General features: G+C 37.3%; 2 long non-coding RNA genes across 2 annotated transcripts; one reads left to right on the top strand and one right to left on the bottom strand.

Moving 5' to 3' along the window:
* Positions 1–1,338: 1,338 nt before the first annotated feature.
* Positions 1,339–11,728, top strand: LOC135221528 (uncharacterized). Its single transcript, XR_010316005.1, has 3 exons — positions 1,339–1,464; positions 7,452–7,562; positions 11,147–11,728. It is a non-coding gene; the product is annotated as an uncharacterized LOC135221528 (long non-coding RNA).
* Positions 11,729–11,772: 44 nt separating this feature from the next.
* Positions 11,773–23,388, bottom strand: LOC135221527 (uncharacterized). The gene is made up of 4 exons (XR_010316004.1): positions 23,301–23,388; positions 19,835–19,936; positions 19,621–19,691; positions 11,773–11,911 (listed from the first exon to the last, which is right to left on the bottom strand). It is a non-coding gene; the product is annotated as an uncharacterized LOC135221527 (long non-coding RNA).
* Between the last annotated feature and the right edge of the window lie 1,974 nt (positions 23,389–25,362).

Genomic DNA, 25,362 nt, shown 5'->3' with positions numbered 1-25,362 from the left:
CTAGCTGCAACCTCTTTCATTACTTTTTCTGTACCTTCGTTAATATTCTCTTTCTTCCATCTGACTTTCCACCTTCTCCAACAATTGTTTCACAGTGCAATTGCGAGGTTTTCCTCCTGTTGCACCTTTCAAACCTTACCGTCAGTTTCCCTTTCAGAGCCGAATGACCTCATAATTCCCAGCGCCTGGCCTCTAGCCTAAATTCTGTATTCCAGTTCCAATACTATATTGATGCTTGTCCGAGACTCGATCTCAGATCGGGGTATCGACACGAGGTAACGAATTCGGATGCATTTACTAGAGCGACCCACCTTCACCATCATAGCCAAGTTTATTTCGTCCGTAGGTTGAAATACGAGTATGTGTAGGATCTACTGATCTGCAAGTAGGGCTGATAATGTGAGCTGTACGCCATATTCTAATCTATTTTTGATTTTTTTTAAGAGATCCTTTTCAGTTAACTTTTACGAGGGAGAGAAAGCTTGTATCAGAACAGTTTGCTCCGCACCTAACTAGAAAGTTATTTGGTTTTCGTTAAATATCTCTCCTTTTTGTTGGTTTATTGCATTAATCTTTTATTCTGATGATGAATGGTCAGTCATTCTTGTCGACTTATTCGTGCCTCCATATCTTAAATAGTTATATTGTTTAATAGGTCTACGGTATTCGCCACCGTCTAGTATCTCTTGTGATGTCGTCGTTTGTGTTCGAATAGCTTCGAACGTAACTTCAACTCTCCGTAAGTAGCTATCATTCCTCTTGTTTTATGAGTAAGTGGCCAAGATTTGAGAAGTGGGCTACTTATAAAAGTTTCTTCTTTAGATGAGTTAACAGCGGGGCTGATTTCCTTTTTCTCTCAGCCACTGCTTAAGGAATTCTCAAGTTATAAAGTAAAGTCGAAGTCAGGTCCATCATCCGTCTCGGCGTCTATTTTACGCAAATCGGGAAAAGATTAACTTTATAATTATTACAGTAACCTAAAGTTAAATGTTTATGAGTTTCACATGAATGTGAAAACTTTACAGATAATAATCAAGTTCGTTTAAAACAAATTTTCAAACAAAACACTCACGAATTTCGAGGGGTAGGTCATATGGTTCAGGTCTGTTTGTTTGTTACCTATCAAGGGACAATTCATGACCAAAAAAAATGGCAACAATATATAACAAACAAACGATAATAAACATAATTTGTCGTTGGTAAGGAATAGGTCACTTGGAGACATAATAATGAACGAACGAAGTTTCTGACATGACACGTCAAAGCTCTCTCTCTCTCAACCAATCAGGAATCGTTTTTGCCTCCTCTTTTCGAAGGACATTGCATGGACTCCTGTGATTGGCTAAAAGCTATCTGGAAGATTTTCAGTCGGTCTGTAGCGTTGGCTTCGTTGAGCCACGTTTTTTCGTCCTTCGTCGACGTCGCAGTGTGACAACGTGACTTGGGATATTATCGTTAATGAAGGTGAGTTAAGCTGTAACTTGTAGGGCTTAAGAACTCATTGAATATCTACACCTGAGAAGCATAGTTCTATGGTCTCTTACAAATTTGTGACCCGTTATAGTTAGAGGTATGTTAGGCCATGGGAGACTTGTAAATGTTCCTTTCTGAAGTCCTTTGGCGAGGAATTTTTATCCGCACAGGGGACGATGTGATCGTGTAGTACCGCTGAAGATTGCTGAACTTCATGTGTATTACAATTGGCTGCCTTTGCAATTGATAAATGCTAGAGGATGGGATCCCAAGACTTAGCCAAATGAGATTGGCTTAGGTCAAGTTAGTCATTCGGTCATGATTGTTGCATCGCCGATTGTTTAATTCTTACTTGAAGAGCCTTTAGATCAATATATTGTGAATGGCGCCCATACCCTGTGGGGCTACATTTTTGCAATGACGAATTTGCTTTCAGTGTCCTGCGGTACCTAAATGTAACCTATTGCATTCGGCTATTTCGTAATGTCTCCTGTAGTTTCCTTTCAAAAGTGAGGGGGAAGGGAAAGAGTGGGGGAGGGGAGGCCGGTGTGGGGAACGGTTTATTACATGAAAATCTGTTAAATGTTAGAAAGGCAAGATGGTTAAGTATTCAGGATTTCCGAAATTGATCTTCACCTATCCAATTTCTTGTACTTTGTCCCTAGAGGGTGTGGGATTCCCGTTGAAACTGACCAAACCAAGCAAAGCAATGCTTTTCTAACTGGAAGACTAACAGCGAATTGAAAGTACCCTTTTGTTTAAATGGAGTCCGTTATCGGTCGATGACATTAATTGTTCCTCAAACTCCTGTTACGTAATGACGATTTGTCATTCTGGCGAACCTCGGTTTTAGATTATTTTATTCAGGAGGAGGCTTACTCCATAGGTCAGATTTTAAAAACTATTTTACTTTTAAGGTAAAGGTAGAATGGTTTTACCGTTATGCCAAAGGTAAAATTTTAATGTAATAATGTAGAAAGATAAAAGCAGTGTTTCACGTCATATTTCTAGGTGCACTACCGTCGTAAATCTGTCAAAATACCGAAATCTGGAACACTGTAGAATCTGACATGGTGGTTATAGCTCGGTGGCAGCGCTGGATTTTGTCCGTAGTGGCAGCAACTAAGTTTTGACATTATCTTTAATGCAAAGAAAATTGCAGTGGCAGGGTTCTTAATCGTTTGGAGGGTCCCGGTGCCTATCAGTTTTAAGGGTAATGTAATGACAGCGATTCCTGGTTGTGAGAGTTACGCCAGAATAAAGCATATAGTTTTTTTTTTTTTTAACTAATGAACATATTTATTAATTCAGGTGGTATCACAAGCTGAAGATGGCTACTTTAGCAAGGGAAATTGCAGGTTATGTATTTTATTGACCAAAACACCGGTGGAAGTCTTGAATGCTGTTGACGTCTTAGGGTGATTCAGTTTGTTGTGATTTTCAAGTTGATTCAAAGCAACAATGGAAATTTATATTTTGGAGAAAAAAAGGGCCAGAGTAAAATGTCTATTTGTTTTATTCTTGGATTATTGTATACTTAGAAGTATTTCTTAGTTCCTCCCTTTGGTATTATTTTGCAACAGTTCCAACTTTGATAATATTAGTATTATAGATTCATTTGACATGAAAAATGATTAAACTGTCTGAACATTTTTGGGGGAAATTCATCGTATCTATGATATGAATGTATATATAATCACCATCCTCGAAATATTTCCAAGTGTATTTGTTTACTTGAACACTGACACAGTCCGTGCTCTGATGCGAATTTTCTTTTCCTTAAAATTGCATTTTGGTTCTGATAAGAGTTTGTTTTTCCTTAAAATTGCATTGTGGGTAGTTACGTCCCATATCTAGGAGTCACGTGACCAGGGGAAAATTTTACAGGGGTCAGACATTTTCTCTTGTCATTTGGTTCAGTCTTTCCTAGCGTGAAGTTATATCTAGTCTGTGTTCCTCCTGTAATTTCGATTATTTTCGGTTAATTCATAATTTTTATGAATATGAACCGCAATGCATTGATTTTTAAGGTAACATGGATTGTTATATGCAAAAGTGGAGTCTTTAAAAGTGTAGTGAGTACTACTGTATAAATTTATTTAAGATAAAGGGTGTGGCTATTTGTATAGTAATTGCTAACCTCCTTTAACCCCTGTGGCTATTGCACTATTACCGCTTGCCAGTATGTATATAAGAGATTGCCAAGAATCTTTCAAAAATGTGGATAAGGCGCGAATCACCATTCTGCCACCCCCTCTTACTGAAAGCAGATGTTAGAAAAATTACTAAGTAGCGTCACCCTCCGGTAAGTGTGCAGTGTCAATAGCGCTGATCTGCGAGGTCTGGAATTGTCCTTTGTAACCAGTCGCCTTATTTTTATAAGAAGTCCAACTCGGTTTTTAAGTAATTATGTAATCATGGATGTAGTAGGGTTGTAGAATAACTCAAAAAAACTCATTTCCCACATGAATTACTATCATAATAATTCAAAACACATCAGAACACAAGAAAATACATAATTATTTAAGAAAAACGGAGTTTGAATTGTTGTAGAAAGTTACCCAACCATTTTATCTTCAAAAAATTAAGACATAAATTCGAACCCGGTATGCATTAAGTTCAAATATCCCCTGCCTTCGGTTTCAGGTTTAAAATTTCCCTGGGACATACGTGTTGAGAACCATAAGAGAGAGAGAGACATAGAGAGAGAGAGACATAGAGAGAGAGACATAGAGAGAGAGAGACAGAGAGAGAAAATATGCGGGAAAAAAGCCCAGTCACTCGTGTTTACGCCGAGAGAAGGCCACAGTAAACTCCTGAAGACGCGTGGTAATTGGTATAGTGGTTAGTGTCGTGGAATGCCACTCAGATCTCGCGGGTTCCCGTCTCCTCCAGGGCGATGAAACATCACTGGCTCTGTATCATGATCAGTTACTGCAGGAGCTTGGGGTCTGCGATTGGAGGATGTAGCCAACATTCTTTGGGAGCTTGAATTTGAATTTGAAGTCAATGAAGTCAATGGCCCCTGTCTGCTTGTTCCATGTTAATAGGTTTCGTCTCCCGAAATATTATAATAATAATAATCACAGATAGCAAACTCAATAGTGAAGTTTTTCTAAGATTATAAGCCTTTCTCATCACGCAAGTTTTGTAAGTTATTGTAGAGATTTTCGACCAAACGAGCATTGATATGAGGACAGTGCCCTAAATTCTATATTCAATTCAAATTAAACTCAATTCAACCTATAGCAATTCTTTGCTTAGCGATTTATAGTAGTTAATTCTTTTGACTTTTCCGGTTATTTCGACTGTTAGTCTATTTGCTTACTTGACCTAAATGCACTATCTTGCTCCATGATTCTTGAGGTTGCTCATGGTATGAATTCTTTTGATATTTCCGGATGTTGCATTTGTGGGTCAACGGACTTGGTCGAAGTAACTGAAATGGAGGAAAATTTTTCCCAACTAACAGTGCTCGACCGCTAAAGTTTCTACGAGAATAGTGAATCATATTCGGTACAGTATATCATGTATCCATCAGTTTTGAGTTATATTGTAAGAACAGGATCAACTGTGAGCATGATCAGTCGTATTGAGTTAATTTTCTTTTACAGAACCTCCACAGACGTGGTATTGAAAATGTCTGGATTAGTACATTTACTGAACGTGAAAAGACAAAATCCAGTTTCCATTATATGTAAAGAGAAGTCAGTCTTGGGGAAGTCATTGTAGACAAAGAAAATGCAGACGACGTACCGATGTCTACTGTGTTCTATATTTTGTACATCTGGTACTTTTCGAACAGAGTTGATTCAGGTAATTTTAGGGAGTGTGAATGTTCTTTAGTCTTTTAGCATCTTTCGAAAATATTTAGCTGAGCGAATTCCATTGTTGATTTCTTGACTGACACCACTGAAGGAGGTGGATGATCTGAGGGATGTGTTGGAAATAGTTTTTTCACGGTGCTCCATGAATTATTCAAGTCTCGATGCGCTATTCGTCATTTGTTTCCATTACATTCTTCGCTGTCATTTCCATCTAATGTGTTATTCCCCAACGTGTTTGCTCAAGAGTTCTAAGTGTTCAGAAAGGATTGTAATGTTTTCGTTAATAGTTTCGTCGTGCCTGACAACCTCTTCGCTTTGGTCAAAAGAAAAGCTCCTCGCCAGTTGGAGTAGTTATTTCACGTAAACTTAAGGTCGCCGTGGCTTTTTGAGACCAGAACGACCAGCATCGAAAATTGAATTAACCTTAGTCCACTGGTGAGAGCGTCTTTGGTATCAGCCATAGCTTGGAAGATTATTTTCAGTGGTTTTAGTTGGTTGGAATCGTTGTTTTGGCGCTGAGTGAGGGGTTGCAATAGTTGGCCGGTAATGGTATTTGGTAACTGCTAGTTAAGTTTTAAGCCAGTCAAGGACGAGGTCAGTTGTTAATAACCTACTCCATTAAGGGTTTTTTGGCCGTTAGTTACAAGGTCTTGAGAGTATAGGGATATTCTCTAGACCTTGGTTAGTTCCAGCAACAAACTTATGATATTATGGTCCGACCTTCATGTCCGGCCGACATCGAGACTAGAGAAAAGCAAGTGGCCAAGGGTACGGGTAGGGGGGAAATTTTAGCTCAACTTTGTTAAAGTCCACAGATATGTTGAAGGATGGCATGTGATAGATGTGTCAAAAGTTTACCTTTCAGGTTACTGGAGATTTGGGATGAAAATCTGAAAAAGTGGCAGGATTCCAGGGGATTTTCACCTCTAGTATCAGCTGCTCGACCTGTAACATGCTGTGTGCTTATTTTAGTATCGGTACTTACAACGTTCTGCTAATTGGTATATGCCGTAACCGGCTGATGCCCTGTGTCATCATGGCAGTTGATCTGGTAATATATTACCTCACCGTGTGATGCTAGCTAGAGCCAGAGATTTCGGATCTGATGCAACCATAACATCGTGGCATCAGTAAGAATGTGCAGATAGTTCAAATAAGGATTTTAATTCCATAAAACCATAACATGTGGGTTTCTCTTTCATAGCAACGGGAAATCACGAGGATCATTTCTTGCTGTCGACAGATTTAAGTCAGAATATTAGTTTGTATTGTGTGTTTGTTTTACATGCAAATATGACTACATATTGCCTTATGCAGAGCATGATTTGAAAGTTTCCAAAATGTTCTTTAAAAAGCGCTGGTCTTTTGGTAGGTAATAAGTACACGATTCCCTGCAACCAGATATTTAGGGAATTGTCTTTAAAATTAAATTGTGCTACTTCCAATATATTATTGTGACACTTCGTTTCCCCCTTTTATCTATGATTGGTGAGACCTTTCCACAAGAGAATGTAGAAGCAGCCCTTCTATGAAGGATGATGATTTGGCGACGTCACCATCTTCATCCTTATTTTGTAAGGCACTTCTTTCAGTCAATCACGTTGGGTACAGTTTATATAATATATATATATATATATATATATATATATATATATATATATATATATATATATATATATTGATGATTTAATTCTGGTTAACGACATTTCTCGAATAACTTACCTTTAATTTCATCGTGATTGTCTTAAATTTTCGCATTAATTTTGTTTTTGCTTTGACGCCGATTAGTAGGGTGCCAGTATTCTTAATACCTGATGAAATGTTGACTTCACTGGAGGAGTTTTATGACGGCTGGCAAGGATAGATCTACTTGATTTCCAGGGTTTGTCAAGATCATTCCTTGTCTCTTGTCTGGATATTTTTTGAAGTAATGACGAGATAGGTACATTAGGCAAAAAAAAAAATTCTTTCACGAGCATGGCCATTTAAAATCTATTAGATGCTTTCTGTCACATAGTTTCAATTTTTTTTTTTTAAATGAACGTGTTATTTTGATACTTTTTAGCACGTAAAAGTAATTATGGGTATGTTTATAAATTATTTTTATGACATTTAAAGCTAAATTAACTTGAACTAAACTTTAATTTTCAGATCAAGTTGATGTACAGCATCCTGAGAATCCTGTGGGCTAAGCGTTCTACTGAATTGGTGCAAATAACATTATATAGCTACCGGTTGTCGCCCATTTAAATACTTACCAAGGTAACTTTGAATTATCCTAAACAGTTTCGAATCTGTGAATGATTTGTAGACTAATTTTCTTGCCATAAGATGGGGACTATCAGGAATAAAGATATCGATAAAGCTTTGGTTACCTGAGCTCTTAAACCAGAAATTGGTATAAACTGCATATTTCAAGCAGAAGATTTGGTTTTTATTTGAATAGGTATGAACCGACTATAGGGCAGTAAAGTACCTATAGTCAATCATTACAGTAGTGCTGCCAAAAGACTTTGAAAATGCTATTTCTCTGGGGTAGTTTTATCTGAATTATATAGGTGACAGCGACAGCTAATACAATTTTTCATTTGTCTTTTTGTTGAAAGTCGGCTGCATGAGGGTGTCTGAACCCTCGACCAATCCACGATGACTAAGAGAGTGGTACTAAGAAAGGGTGAGAGAAAACTAAAGAAGGGTGCACTGTTGAGTTAAAAAGAATGTTCGTGGAGGTTTGTGTCGAGCGTTAAATGGATAAGATGTGTGTTAGGTAAGAGACTGGGATACTTGCTAGATGCTAAGGTCAAGTGAAACTGAAAATGCATGTCAGCAAGTATTACAGAAGTAGCTCTAGGAGAGTTTTAAGTAATTTGGCACTATATAGTGTGAACCTCAAGCAGGATGTTCCACAAGATTGGATTGTCAGGTGTGGTTAATCGAAGGATTGAAATAGTGACATAGGTTAGGTTTACTCTTTAAGTTAGATTCCTCTCTTCGATTTTTTTTTTTTTTTAATATTCGTCGACATAGAGTACACAAGTCACTACAACCCATACTCTAATCTTCATAGTGGCTGAAATCAAGAGGCCTCTTAACTATAGTAGGAAGGAACAATCATTCTGCCATAAGAATAGCTCAGTAGAGCAAGCCTAATATTCAACAGTATATAGATTGTCTACTTGCATTGTGCACCTGCATGCTCTGTCACCATTATCATCTCTCTCTCTCTCTATCTCTCTCTCTCTCTCTCTCTGTAAAGGTATTTAGGCTCTAGTGTCCAAAGATGTGCACTTAGAGTAGGGATATACAGTATGTATTTGTTGGATACTCGGTAATTCAGTTTGCATGCCTTGAGAATGGGTGTTTATGCGTAGATAACAATAAGGTGTAAGAATCTTTTACAGAAATATCATGGAAGGCATGGTTCTAATTAAGGAAATAAACGAGTAGAGATTGAGAAAACCTTGAAGTTCTATATGAATTTTTATATCAATAATTTTGTGTTTTAACCCATTCTTATTTGATCGCCCAAATTTTGGTCTCTGAAAAATCCTCGTGTTCAAGCATTGTTTTATTAATTCTAAAATTTCCTATAGTTAAGTATTGTTTTATTAAATGTAGGTTTCGCTATTTTGGTGCCCCTTTAAAGTTTTGTAGGGTCGAGTTCGACCCGAGCACCCAGAAAAATTTGTGAATTCAAAAACTGTAGCTATGCGGTACATTTATATTTCTAAAATCAATTTCACCATTGCCTACCTAAATGAAATAGGAAGTGGCTATTTTTTTTATAGAATAAACTCATATCCTAGAACAGAATTATGTAAAAAGATCTGCAATAAGATGTAATTTACTGTTTATATAGAGAAATGTTATTCTTCTCTCTCACACACACACACAAACAATTTACGAAAATATTTACAAAAAATACAAAATACGCTATATACACACAAAAATTGAAGGAATCCTTCCTAAAACTACTATTTACAATATGTGACTGCCAGAAAAGGTGTCAGACCCATGGAGGTCAAAATCAGAAAAGAGAAAAAAAAGGTTTTTTTTTTGGCCAAAGAAATTTTCAAAATTTCACGAATTTTTTTGGTACCTAAACGAAATAGGCAACGGCTAATTTTTTTTTTTATAGAATGAACTATTTTAGAACGGAATTTTGTAAAAACATATGCGCTAAGATGTAATTTACTGTCATATCAGAAATGTTATTCTCTCTCTCTCTCTGTACAGTGTGTCATGATTTATTGACATAAGCTCATGTAATCTGTTACCACAAAAGGCAGAGACCCACTACTTCCCACCCCTTCTCTCCCCCTCATGTCGTAATCATTTCAAGGTCATCACCCTCGCCTCCAACCCTTCGTTACACAAACTGGAGCTTCTTGCCATAGAGGTGTCAGCAACCTCTAAATTATCATCAACATGACTTTATAATTCTATTAGAATTAAGTTGATGACATCCATGCCCAGAGAATACTGCCTGTTGGCCATTGTTGATGAAAAATGCAAAAACTGAGAAATTGGTATTCAAAGGAAATTGGACCAAATAGGAATATAAGGGAACTCGGCCACAATCAATGGCAAGCATAATGTACACACACCATCTACCTACAGTTTCCAACAATATAAAACTATCCCAGAGTCAAGTGTTAGACAGGAAATCACTACTTGATAACTTTTCCTTTGTATCTCTCACATGTTCAAAACAAACTATTACTCAGAAAAGGGAAAAGGACAAAGGCAAGGCAAACGCAGGTTTCGACATGATTGTAGTTGTTCTGCTATCCTCTTGCACCCAGATTCGAGATAGACAATGGTTTATGGGAAAAAAACATGTTTTTTGAAACACTCCTCTGGTTGTGCTTGACCCAGCTAACCTATCCAGGGTAAGTCTAAAATTCCACATAATGCAGAGTAAATTGACAGTTTTACCATAACGGGTAATCTTAGTCTAATGTTGATAATCAGTTAACCGTAAGAGGTTATTATAATTTAATTGAATAAAAGATGTTAAAAGAAATCCCATCAATGACTAATATTTGCTGACAACTTATTCCAAAGGTGAAGTTTTTCCAGATTACCAACCCTTTAACTTTTGAAAGGTCCACTGTGCTGTTTTAATCGAGGTCAAAGAAACTGTAACTTTGAGTTCTTTGAAAATTATCTGTGGTAACATTTCAGTAGTATTACCTAGTCCTATAAAATTTGCCAATATTCATGGAACACGTAAAGATTAGTGAACCCAATATTTTTCAAGACAATATTTAACCTTTGATTAATTTTTATATACAAATATGATAGTGGATTCGCTAATCTTGACACAATCCATATGTATCTTGCAACTTGGCTTTATCATTCGGTGTTATTCCTAGACCAAGTTTCTAGCTCCGTTTATGCCCAACTGCAGCGGGTTACAGCTTTCTCAATTTACTGTAGTTTAAAATCTTGATATTTTAACAACCCGTTCAAATTCTCTTATTGATTTGACGTGAAATAGTGATATATTCTCAATTTCCTGTCTGGCAAACATCTAGTACGTAAAAATTACAGAGCACATTAAGCAATATAATTATTAAAAATTAATTATTTCCCAATCTGGTTGCGAGACTCCGGCCAATGCTTTTGTAAATTTTGTGTGTAATGGTTTGTTAGCTTTCTGGCAAATTGTTAACGATTCTTAAGAGGTTTGCCGCATATTAGAAGAAAAATTACATATGTATTAGAAAAGCACGGAATAACAATGAACTCTCCAGTCGAGTGAGGAGACTACAGACAACAGAGACCATAACTCAGCAGTGTAGCATTATTCAGCAAAAAGTATTAATTTCCTGTACTTCCAGGAGTCCTGGATCTTTTCCCCAGGTGTGGAGGAGGTGACAAGGGCTTCCCAACATCCCCTAGACCACCTGCCCTTTTGTTCACTGCAAATTCCAGGAGTCATGGATCTTTTCCCCAGGTGTGGAGGAGGTGACAAGAGCTTCCCAACATCCCCTACCTACTGGACCACCTGCCCTTTTGTTCACTGCAAATTCCAGGAATCTTGGATCTTTTCCCCAAGAACAATGGAACACGAATAACAAGACAAAGACAAATGCCACGAAGGAATGAGAAACAAAGTAAGGGGTTCCCGGGGTTCCCGACATCCCCTACCTCCTGGACCATCTACAAAAAAATTCTATTCATACACGTAGATACTAATCGGTAACTCGGAAAAGTGTATATCAAGCTCAGAAAGCTGAAATCTTTTTTATGGTACAGTCATATGTTTTTCTTTAAAATATATTTATAAAATCTTGGTGGTTTCAGAAAATTGAATGTTTCGAGAGAGACTTCGGACATTTATTAATAGTGCATTTTACACAAGCAGCCTTTTTTTACATGTTTTATATATTGGCTTCGGCGAGCCTCTTGAAATAATCTGTTACTGCAATCGACGATCTAATTGCGATCTCTTCAATTACTGCAATCGACGATCTAATTGTGATCTCTCCAGTTACTACAATCTACGATCTAATTATGATCTCTTCAGTTACGGCAATCAACGATCTTCTTATGTTCCCCTCAGCTCCTCTGGCGCTGTTCTGTCCCGCGTTCTCTCCCCCAAACTGTAAATAATAAACCAATTAGATAAATACACTAGTTTTTTATATAAAAATCTTTACATGAATTCAATACTCCAGAAACCAAGGTATATTGGCAATTTACAAAGAATAGATTTAAGGAGGTTTTTAAATATTTTAAAAAATTTTCATTTGTTAATAATGATTACATCTTTAAGATACCGTTGGTTTCTGAAACCAACGGTATCTTAATTTCAAACTTCATAAATACGAACATTTTAAAATCGTAATTACAAGCAATTAACTTTCTTGGTAAATTGTATACATAAAAAAGGCGGGGTGCTAAAAGCATGGCCCTCTTTATTACGTGAGTAGTCTGGATTTCTTGATGGAGTATCTCTTCATATGTATTTCGACCTACATATCGATACTGAACACTCAAGTAAAATGTGGTTTTGAAAATCAAGTCTTTCATGCATACATATCATTCCAAATAATTTTAAAATAGTTTGACTGCTTTCAAATATAATTCTCAAGAAAATGCATGGACGTTTTACACACCCGGACATCTCGCTAAAAAAAAAAAAAAAATACCCAAAAATACCCCACTTAAAAGTAAAGCATAAGTCTGCAAATTTGTCAATGGGGCCAGACTGGCCATCATATGCAGACTAAACACTATTTCGAAACATACAGTGAGACCAGCAAAAAGATAGGCGACTAATTGAAATAAACATTATTTTTGATAGCCATGCCAAATTTATTTTAAGGCACAAGATGAGTTTGTAAAACTAAATCACGCTTTCACAACGTCTTAAATCGGCAAAGAAAGGTTGGTTGGTTGGTTTTATAAAGTTTAGGTGTAACACCAAGCACTGGGGCAGCAAAGGCCATTCAGCGCTTACTGTATAACTATGAAATTATAAGACGTGTTATATCATATAAAGCAGGTTTATTTCTTTGAGATAATTTACTATATTCTGAAGTGGGGCATTTTCTCCCAATAGTTCTTCAAGTGGTATGTTATATATGTGGTTGGATCTTCGTTTTCTTTCGAATTTATTGCATTTAGTTAGTAGATGACGGACTGTGACCAAAATACGACAATGGTCACAGTAAGGGGCCTGTCTTTCCTCGCCTTGCAACATCAAGTATGTGTGTGTTAAGTATGTATGTCCTATTCTTAATCTTGTTAATATGACATCTTCCCTTCTTTGACATAGTTGTCTATTCCAAGGTTTTACAGATGATTTAATATGCTTTAATTTATGATTCAATTCTAGCCATTCTTTTTCCCATTTTGATTGACCGTATTCATTTATTGTTTTAATGTCATTGTATGGTATTTGTATTTTTTTGAAAGACTCCTTTTTTACTGCCTTTTTGGCTTCTTTATCCACCTCTTCATTACCCTTTATGCCCACATGGGAAGGGACCCAACAGAGTTTTATATTTATAGATTTCCGTTTTACTATTATATCTATCCACTCCCTTATTTCTTCAATTACGGGATGAGAAACTGTGTATTGTCTCAGCGCTTCTAAAGCACTGTAAGAATCCGGCAAAGAAAGGGACTGGGGTAAAGAAACAACGGACTATGAATAAAGAGAATTTCATAGTTCATGCACTCGAAAAACCTAGGCTTAAACGTTAACGAACAGAGTAGTTCTTTAATTGTTGACGACCATGACTACTATTAACACCCAGCAAATTTTCATCAAGTTCGATAGCCCGAAAGAATAGCGACGTCCATCAATAAATTCTAAAAATAGACTGTATTTATTTCATCAAGTTAAGGCCTCTACTCCCTGTCATCACCCCTAAAAACTCTTCCCCCTCCTTCGCTGCTTAAGCAAAAACTTCACGAAAGAAAATGTGTAGACTTAGAAACTCATTTAGGCCTAAGCTCTTCTGTCATCATCCTAAACAATAATGCCCCCTCCCACCCCAGTTTAACAAAACTTCGCGTCAACATATTTAAAAACTCATTTAGGCCTAAACTATTCTGTCATCCTAAATAACACCCACCCCTTCCTCGCCTGCTTATACAAAAGCACGTTGAGAGATTTAGCGCCCACTTAAAAACTCATTTAGGCCTAAACTGTTCCTGTCATCAACTAAACAACGCCCCCAACCCCCTTCTCCCCGGCTTATACAAAATTTCAGGTTGAGATTTGGTGCAAAACTAAAAACTCTTATGTAGCCTCAAAACATTCATTGACGAAAGTGCCTTCAATTCAATTCGTTGATTTTATTGCTGACAAAGCGTCAAACGAAAAGAGAGAGAGAGAGAGAGAGAGAGAGAGAGTAAAAATTTAAACTAATAAAAAAAAATTCGCATGCAAGGAGACTGGTCATACCATAAAACGAACTGTGATGTACGATTAGAAAGTTTCCTGAGATAATGGAATTCATCATCATTCAAGTCGAGAATTTAGGTCAGGCTAGCAATATCACCACTACCACCAAAAGAGGTCACCCCAATTGCGAGCTAACGAGGACCAAAGCAAAACCAAGTCTGAACATTTCAGTAACAATAAGAGTGAGCACAGCCAATAATATATTGACCCAAAACTCAAAAAAGTCCTTGCTAATCACACTGAAGAGTATGGGTTCCAGTGAAAACCGTTAAACTTAAGGAAAATACCAGCCTGGTGACAGCAGCAGCATTGGGTCAACTAGAGGCTTTTACCAACTGCAAACCCGTCTCCTTAAACATCTAGATAAGCCAGTCTACCTTTGTCAAGCCGTTGAAATTCCTTCAACAAGAATCTGTAGACATAAAAACTAAACCCAGACTTCATCTGCAAGAGACTAACAAGTTAACCTTATCTAGCACTCACGAGTTAATATGGCTATTCAGTGGCATTCAAGACTTGAAGGAAACTATCTCAAACGTCAACAACCTTTTAAAAACTTCAGCCACGCTGATTATCTATTTCCTCATTCTTTCAAAGCGGATGAAATAGAATCTCCCATGCAATGCTTAATGATCACATTAACTGCAGGTAATGACGACGCATTCGAAGTTGGTACAAAATGACAAAACCTATCCAAAAGAAGTCTTTCCATAATCTGTGATATTTACGGTCGTTGGCAATTTCACGGAAATCAATAACAGGTCCAGTTGCAAAAGCATATCAAGTCTCTGGACAAACAAAGCTGCTGGTTAACAAAACTTTACTATTACATGAGCTGTATATAAATTTTACATATTGACACTATTAATCTTGACTAACCGCGCACACGCGTGCAAACCAAACACACGCAGGTGTCAGTAGCGGATTTAAGGGGGGTCCACCTGGTCTCGTGCACACCCCCATGGATATATTAATGTGTAAATCTCAAAGCTTTAATTAAAATTTGATAATGTGTACCCACTGCACATATGTAAAATATTGATAGAAACACTGAAAAAATTAAATAATTTGTTTTTTTATACACGTATTTAATGCTTATTTTTACCAAAGAAACTTCACCTGCTATATACTACTTTGTAAGCTACAGGTGTTGGAAACAATGTAACAATCTTCAGAATTATCTCTCTCTCTCTCTCTCTCTCTCTCTCTCTCTCTCTCTCTCTCTCTTCTCTCTCTCTCTCTCATTGATACAAACAACTTGTTGTTAAGCAGCCAACACAGATCCTGCCTATCAAACCTCTTGAAGTTTTTTTCATTAACATGCTTGGTATTGACGACAGTAGTAGAGCAGTAGTAAATTTCCAAAAGGCCTTTGACAAAGTTTCACACAAGAAACTAACGACAAAAGTTAAGAGCTTTAGGAATTGTAGGAGAAATAGCGGACTGGATCGAAGACTGGCCAACTAATAGAAAACAGTGTCGTAATAATTGGTGGAGAATCAGAAATGATCGGATTGTAGGCTTCACCAAACTAGGAGTAAATGCACCAGACCCAGATACAATGGAAAGTTTAAGAAATTATCAAAGGAAAATAGGAGACGTAAAAATTATGGTAAATGCCTATTAACCTGAATAAATGTAAAGTACTACAAATAGGAACACAAACAACCCTCATGCCAGCTACATGCTGCTTGGGAGTTACAGTGTAGAACAAGAAGAGGGCCTTGGAGTTATTACTACCAAGGACTTAAAATCCACAAAACAATGCATAAAAGCTGAAAAGAAGAGACAGAAACTCGTGGGATACATAAAGTGGCAGTTCAGATACGGAAATAAGGAAACGGAGCTGCAGCTCTGCACATCAATAGTTAAACCACATCTTGAATATGCAGTCCAGTTTTGGTCACCAACACTAAGGAAATAAATAGACTAGAAGGGGTACAAGAAAGAACCACAAAATTAATTCCACCCATCAGGCAAATAGGTTACCAAAGACGACTAGGGAGCCCGAACATGCATGACTTAGAAACACGACGGTTGCAAGGACAACTAATAGAAACATTCAAAATACTGAAAGGCAAAACAAAAGTAGACAGTAACCTGTTTACATTAAACGAAAACCAGACAAAAAATATTTGATGGAAACTAGAACTGAAGAAATACTCCACATCCCATTGTGGGAACTTATTTGCATACAAGATATGTGACACTAAATGGAATAAACTGCCACCAGAAGTTGTGAACAGCAACAGTGTGGAAGAGTTTAAAAGAAAGCTAGACAAAATCATTATGACTGTGCAAGAAGAGTAAAACCTGCTCCTAGAGATTAGTGAGCACACGATGTCTCCTCGGATGGACTAGAGTCCTTGAGACATCCTAATCCTTGCCACTCTCTCTCTCTCTCTCTCTCTCTCTCTCTCTCTCTCTCTCTCTCTCTCTCTCTCTCTCTCTCTCTCAGCTGCGGTCCGTAAAGCTGCCTTATAACTAGGTAAATAGTTGATTTTTTGGGTATACAAGAGAGAAATAGCAAGGCTACATGTTCATAAACTAGTTGAAGGGTAATACGGTAACACTGCACAATGTCACAAAAGAAAGTGCCGAGATTCTTTCTCCGAACGGCCAGGCACAGAAACTAACGAAACATCTCTCATGAAGCCCCAGAAATATTAATACTTCTCCAGGTTAGATACTGAAAGCAAAGTAAGGAAAGCACGAATGAAAACATTTGAGAAGTCCAACCGAGCTCATAAGCCCATAAAAAATTGAAAACCAACAGATGAGAGAAAAACACACACACATAAAAGGGACCAAAAGAGGTCTGATATTAAAGCCTCCAATAATAAAAGTAGATGGGAGGAAGGAAAGGTCTTTGGAAAAGGAAGTTATAATCTAAACTCCTGAAAAGGGTCGTAGCTCATGACCTGAAAGCGCATCAGGCAACGGAGACGACTCCAAGTCAACTTTCAACCACTTCAAGGGAGATATTGACCTGCAAAAGAATATGACAATAACGCATACTGGAATATCGAATCTCATTTCGATCTGAGGCGATAATTATTATGACTACGGAAGAAGGCAACAGAAGGAACTTCAAGAGGGAAGTCCAGGAAATGTATAACGCTCGCACACTGATAGATCTGTGAAAATATGAAAATAAGTTGTCGCTTGGCATGAGTTAAATAACTCGTTTATTTAGGAGAACTGTACCGAAATGGGAAAACAAAAAAGTATTCAACTCCCTACAAATCGGTTACACGAGATTTTACCCCTGACTATGGCAACCTCTCCGGAAATGGAAGTTACCTCGTCGAGGCCCTTCGTGCCTTGTCAAGTCCTAATCGCGGTTTGCATTGGCGTTGCTGAAATGACCAGAGAGAGAGAGAGAGAGAGAGAGAGAGAGAGAGAGAGAGAGAGAGAGAGAGAGAGAGAGCTTTATCTTTGTTACCAAGTTTTCAATTTCAATTCGACGAAAACAATGTTACTTTATTATGAGAGAGAGAGAGAGAGAGAGAGAGAGAGAGAGAGAGAGAGAGAGAGAGAGAGACGGACGTTTAAGTAAAATAAGAGCATTATCTCTTTAGTAGAGGAAACATTTATTGTTTGGTAACTTATCCGATGAAAAAGGTGCAATAGCTGAGAGAGAGAGAGAGAGAGAGAGAGAGAGAGAGAGAGAGAGAAATTTATCTTCGTTACTATATTTTTAATGCCCATTTAAATTTTACGAAATCAGTGGTGTTTTATTGAGAGAGAAGAGAGAGAGAGAGAAGAGAGAGAGAGAGAGAGAGAGAGAGAGAGAGAGAGAGCTTTATCTTCGTTACTATGTTTTTTATTCCCATTTCTATTTTACGATATCAGTGTTGTTTTATGGAGAGGAGAGAGAGAGAGGAGAGAGAGAGAGAAGAGAGAGACGAGAGAGAGACGAGAGAGAGAGGAGAGAGAGAGAGAGAGAGAGCTTTATCTTCGTTACTATGTTTTTTATTCCCATTTCTATTTTACGATATCAGTGTTGTTTTATGGTGGGTGAGAGAGAGAGAGAGAGAGAGAGAGAGAGAGAGAGAGAGAGAGAGAGAGAGAGAGAGAGAGAGCTAGCTTTATCTTCGTTACTGTTTTTCCTTCCCATTTCAATTTTACGAAATGTGTTGTTTTATTGAGAGAGAGAGAGAGAGAGAAGAGAGAGAGAGAGAGAGAGAGAGAGAGAACCCACTAAGCATTTTATTTCAAATAAGGAACCATGAGAGGTAAATGCTACTACACGTTACGTTGTCATTTGACTCTGTCAACTGCTGACATGAACACGTTACAGTTTTTTAGGTTGATCTAACTATTATTATGAAGAGGATTACATTTTCTTCGCCATACCCTGAGCCTACCCACTTCATAATTACTGTTTGGTGATACCCCGCCCCCCCACCCCATGGCGTCAGTTTCCTAAAGTCCTATGTGCAAAAAGTACTCGCGTACTCGCACACTTGGCCCTTTAAGCTTGCCTCACTGATGTAATGGGGATTAGATTCATACAACTTACAATTCAAGACCATTACTTTTGGAGAGAGAGAGAGAGAGAGAGAGAGAGAGAGAGAGAGAGAGAGAGAGAGAGAGAGAGAGAGAGAAATGATTAGCAGCGTGGTGTGATATTACTATCTGAATAAAGCTTGGCACTACAGGTCACTGTACTAAGCATCTTTAAAGCTTGTTGATGCCTTCACTTGGATACCTAGGATAGTTAACCTACCATTTGCCTAATATCAGCCTTAATAACGAAAACCCAACCATTGATAAAAAGCTGAAACCAAAATCATAACTATAATCTTAATCATCATTATGAATAGCCTGAAGAGATCTCTAGGTCATTCCGGAGAATCGCCAAAAATAATTTGTCTCAAGTGAGAAGTAACGACAATTGGAAAGGCTAGTCAGGACGACCAGGCGCCATGACTACGTAAAAGGAACTCGTGAAAATCACGAGGCAGATAAGAATGTATCTGGGGCCGAGGTGACGTTGCAAAGACCCTCTTGGTAATGCCCACAACCCCTACAGGTGGTCCCTTCTCCTCAACAGGTCATTCCTATCTCTCACAGAACCTATTCATTTGTTGCTAGCAACGGCGCCAAACTATTGGCATCACAACAAAAATTCACTTATGAGGCAAAAAAAATCCTTGACAAGTAGAAGACAAGTCTAAATATATTAGTTACAATGAATCCTGTCTTGTATAGCTCCGAAATGTACCACCATTCGTTATGAGCATTGGACAGGGCACAAGGGTAGTGTATTATAATTGCTAATCAAAACTAGGAATTAAGACACCGAATTCATATCAATTTCCCAAAGGAAATAATTTCTTAACATGTAAATGAAGGAAAAACGTCAAAATTGGACATAGGAACACTTACTTTAAGCAAACTTGGCTGAGCACAATGGGAACTTCCATAAATGTTAAACATCCGCTGCAGGCATTAATAACCTAAAAAGAAAATCTTTCAGATTAATTATGTGAAAAAATATACATATATACAAAATCAAAACACAATAGACTGGATTCTTGGAGTAGCAAACAAAAGAAATTTCAGAACATTGAGAAAAATAAAAAATAGGGAGGACACTTACGTTATTTTGGTACACACCTAAAGAATGTAGTCCTTTCCAAAGGTCCTGGTTGGTAAGCCGGAGGGAAGGACAGGTCTTCCGACGATGGCTGTACGCATTCACCTACAAATAAAAATAAAAATTCTTAATAAATTTAACAAAATAATGACAATCCCCTCAGCAAACAAACTAATCAGTCAATACGCACCACACACGGCCCGTGGATAAATCTTAATAAAATTCGAATTTTTTTCGCGGATTATATATATATATATAATATATATATATATATATATATATAGATATATATATATATATATATATATATGTATATATATATATATTTACTGAAATAGTTAAAACAATTCATCTAATAAATATGAGCCAATACAAACACCAAAATTCAAAGCTACGAGAAAGCTATAATAGTGCATATATACACAAATATATGCGTATGTATAAATACTTTTTAAAAAGTGTGAACTCGTGCTAGTATTTGTAAGTTGATTGCTCCTATTACCAACCAACAACCACCACCACCCCCGCCAACCCCCCAAGCCCCACACACGCACAGATGATTCAGTAGAGAATGTTTAAATTCAAAGCTACGAGGAAGCTATAAAAGTGCCTATACACTCGTGTGTATATATGTATGTAACCAATAAAAGGCCCCTCAACAATACACGTGGGATTAAATCTAACTGAACACAATTTTCCAGTTGACCAAGTTCTCTTTCTCAGCAACGAAAAACGTGCAGCATAAAGTGACTGCATCAAAACACACACCACAGACCGGGGAAAAAAAAAAGCAACAGGCCCATACAACAGACGTGTAAGTGAAAATTAGACACCAACATCGCCTTGGGAAAACACATCACCGCAAACCACCCACAAGGCACATATGGAAGACCGTGGGTCCCGGGACGGACAAGCAGGCAGGACACTTGGACACACGGCAATACTAACACGTTCAGCAGCAAATAAAATAGTTCTGATGGTTAATTCTTATTACTATGAATATTCACTTTTTAACAGCGTTTTTAACAGCATCGCTGTTAAAGATGCTAAAATTATTACAACAGCCTCTATAGTTATCCCACAAGACTAAAAGCCCTCTGAGAGAGAGAGAGAGAGAGAGAGAGAGAGAGAGAGAGAGAGAGAGAGAGAGAGAGAGACCCTTAAACGAAGAAACGTTCGATTAGCGACCTCAAAATCACACTTACGACGAATATTTTGATATTCCTAGGCACTCATTAATCATATATAATTCCCTTCGTTGTCAAGGTCGAGTCAATCGTGCTCCATAAGCCTCATCATGGGACCTGTTTGGGTACTGAATTTACGAGGCATAAACTAATGTCTGCACTGCGCACTCAATCTTTTCTCTCTCAACGATTTTACATCTCCCTCGGCAACCATTCAACGTAAATGACTGGAGATATTCGAAATAAAATACTGTCGGCTAAAACAGCTAAGGGGTCCTTCAATGCCTGCTTAACACTTTCCTAAGAAGTCAAAACCCATCCCAACCCCCAACGGAAGGGAAAACAAGGTCACACTCGGTGGTAATTCTAAGCCCGCATTCCGCGGTACATTAGACTATGGCAATTGACGGTTTCCTATGTTATTTTACCAGCTGAACAAGAATTTAAAGTAATATTTATTCGATCGACTGTAATTAAACCGTAATTTACCTCTGAAGACGGTAAATCTAAAGGAGAGCTCCGTCTCTTGTTTGCAGAAGAATATATATTTTTCCGAAGTATTTTTTATTGATTATGCTTAAACTGATCATTAATATTGGTGGCATCAAGCAATTACACCCTTGTTCCCATCTAACAATCTTGGGGGACCCCAGTGGGAACCGGGGTTTTTGGGTGGTGGGGAGCAGGAGAAAGGTGATTTCCAGGGCACTACCTAACCAAACAAACCACCTAACCTAGAGCGCCGTACCCCTACCTAGGCCTAGCGGGGGGGGGGGGGGCGACCCCCCCCCCCCCTTAAGGGCACTACCTTCCCTGCACACTTCATGACAATTCCGAAAAATTTGAGCGGCCATTAGGCTAACAGAGACAATACTCCAGCATATCTCACACGATAATCACATATTTCATACGATAACAAAAATATATACAGGAAACAGCTTACATAGGTTTTATGGCACCGAAAGGCTTTTTTGTTCAAGTCAAGAAGGCACTTTACCTAACAAGTCGGGCAAATATGTTCACTCTTGATTAAACCGTGATTTTTGGCAAAAGTTACGAGCCTTTCTATAGGCCCATAATAGTTTGTGAAATCTCGATAATTCACGTAATTTTCACACACTAAGGGGAAAGTTTCCTGGGGAACAAAATCGGAGCGTGTAGACGGTCGTGCTAATTCACTCATGGCGTTAGTGCAACTAACGCTTAATTGGAGAAAATAGGTGTATTTGTCGAAAAAATTTACGACTTGGTAACATTATATTGTCATTCGGTGAAAACACTGTGCTTTCTTTTGTTTCAGAGAAAAATGAAACTTGCTTATTTGCGATTGGATATTGTCTATAATGATGTCTATAATGATGTCACTTTTTGGGTAGAGTTTTTTTCGTGACGTCATTCGGAAGGTGTGGTTTCACCATGACAATTCGAGACTGCGCAAATAGGTGATACGACAGAGACAACAACATGAAGGACTTTTTTCTGTAGGTACAAATGTTCAAAGGTAAATTACACGTTAATTACAGCCGGCCGAAAAAATATCTTAAATTCTTGTTCAGGCGGTAAAACTGTATAGGAAAACGTCAACTAGCATAGTCTTGTTCGCTGCGGAATAAGGGCTTAGATCTACCGGGAAATTGATAAGCGGAAAGTTTTTTAAGGCGTAATTGGAGGAAAGCTTCACGGCTGCACTATGAAACTATTAGAAGAGGGTGGTTAGTACCTTTTTGCTCACTGCCAGACATACTGAAGGACGAGACCTTACCTCACCCCACCAATGTCCCCCAGAGAGCATCGGCTTCACCCGGAAATTTTACAGTGACCTGTACAGATTAGGCTACAGGGAGTAGCAACTAATTACCTACAGAGAAAAACTAGTTACCTACAGAAAAATGAAAAAATTGTAGAATTAACTTGCAACTATTCAGAGATTAAGAGGCGAACTAGTGTACAGGGTCATAAAATAGCCATTTTTGTCACCTTACCCAAGTCTGCCAATTACAAACCGAATAATTTACACAACCGACTTTAAAATACAAATTTCTCGGTTTATTCCGCAACTGGAAATTCATGCCCTAAATAAGGTATTGTAAATAAACATACGTCTTCGGGTGATTACAACTGACCAGTTAGAACCACCAAAATAAGAGAGATTCACGGCAATAACTGATCTCCATAGAACAGATTCCTCCTCAGTTTTAAAAGCCTGTGTATACATACAAGATAAATACAACCAGATATTAATAAAACTGAGCAAGAATTGCTGTCACGAAAAGGGTACTTACGGAATATTTTGGAAACGAAAGTTGAAAACAGAGGGTTATAAATACACCGTCCTTTCTTGAAGATGGCTGCCTGTGAACTGCACAAGACCAAAGACAATAAACGAAAGATGGGAAACTGACTATTTATACCATTAAAAAAAACGTCATCCAACCCGTCAGGATGCGCGCCATCTATTGATTATGCCCTCAACTAAAACTCGGCTGTGGCGTAGCGCGGCTTTTTTAAATGTTAAAATTTATTCTTATGCTCCAATAAACTTCTCTTTATAAATTATTGAATACTAAATCGATTAATATTGCTTGTTAACATGATTATAGGGCTCTATCATAGCTTATGACTTATATATTAGGCATTTCTGAATCATTAAATAAAATCCTTCAGTTAATGTAACATTAATTGCTAAGTATCTTTATCTAAAATTGAGAGGGCAGTTAGAATGAAACAAACTTATTCTCATATTATCTTATTATTTCACCAATATAGTATACAGTAATTATTTTCCTTTTTTTGGGCTTGTGCTTATGATTGTATACTGTACATACCTAAGCAACTGTACACAAATGTTCTTGCAAAGAACATAAACAAAGTAAAAGAAATGGCACATGCTTCATTTGCATGCAATAGTCATACAAGTCATGCAAACAAAACATGCATATATCAGAATTTAAATAGCAAACAAAGCATGGGATGATCAAAACCAATAATATGAAATCAAAATGAAAAAAGCAGACTTAACTTGCATGCTGATTAGGCAAAAGTTAAGCAATATTTGTTAATAAAACTAAAAAAAGTACAACAACAAAGTAGTAAAAGTAAGGTACCCTTTTATAACAAATGCAATGCTGTATTTTACAGAATACTGTATAAGCAAAAATCTAGGTTTAACTTAATTTCCATAAAAAGCAAAAAAAATTGAAATCACAAATCAAATAGGAAACAAACCTATTTATAACAATTTATTAAAATCTCATAGCCCAATTGTGGGAGTTCTCAAAAATGCATATTCAATTGGCACCCTTTTATGAAGGTAATGTAAACAACACTTCTGCCTGGTATTTTCTAGTAAAATGCCATTTCTGCAAGAAGCATGCACATTCCTAAAATAAATTTGAAACAATTATTCTAATTGACTTGAACCATGTTTCTTTTTGCATCATGTACAGTACAAGCAAATATCATAGGTTTTCACAACTTGTTTTGCCAATTTATTACTACTGTAGGTTACTGCGTACATTTGCTGCCAATGGTAAATTTACTTTGGAATACTATGTGGGGTGTTGGTACCAATTACAAGATTTCATTAAAAAAATTGAACAATTATGAGCATATAATGCAGAAACTAGATGAAACGGTAAGAATGGATCTTGTGGGAGCAGATATGCTGGTTTGCATGTAATTTTCTTTTATTTGAATGCTTTTATCCATACATATAGGAAAATTCAATCATAGATTAAAAGGTTAGTGAACTTGAAATTAAAGTAAGTCACTCTAACTTAACTAACCTACTTATGCTCTCCCATATGAATGCTCCCACAAGATACATCCTTCCTGATGGAACAACTTTGGTTCGCTAAATAGTTTGCTTATTAATGAAAAATTAAGGTAAACATTTATAACTACAACCCCAATGGTAAGCTGCTGAGAATATAACATAAACTACAGTATATATACAGTATATCAAAGTTGCTGTGAGAAGCCTATCTGGAAAAGGCCATGGAGACCCAATATTCACGAATTGTATGACAGTGATAGGAATTTGGTATGTTTATTTCATATTTCTAGAGATTTTCAAGATATGCAAATATAACTTTAAGGTATTTATTTGAAATACAATTGACAAGAATGACAAGAAAATATAGTTTTTCTAGTTGATTTTGATATGTTTTGCAAGATAGCTTCATTTCCATTGCAAATTACTGTTGACATGGTTAGGTAACTGTTGGCATGGTTATGGTACCGCGCGATATGGTTAGGTTTACTGTTGACATGATTAGGCTACTGATGTACATTACCAGGAAGGTTAGGTTGGTTGTTGGGGTTTCAAATGGCAAATATTTTTTT

The sequence above is a fragment of the Macrobrachium nipponense genome, chromosome 2, assembly GCF_015104395.2.
Source record: "Macrobrachium nipponense isolate FS-2020 chromosome 2, ASM1510439v2, whole genome shotgun sequence".
NCBI lineage: Eukaryota > Metazoa > Arthropoda > Malacostraca > Decapoda > Palaemonidae > Macrobrachium > Macrobrachium nipponense.
Note: the sequence above shows the minus strand (reverse complement) of the source record. Positions and strands in the feature narration are given on the sequence as shown.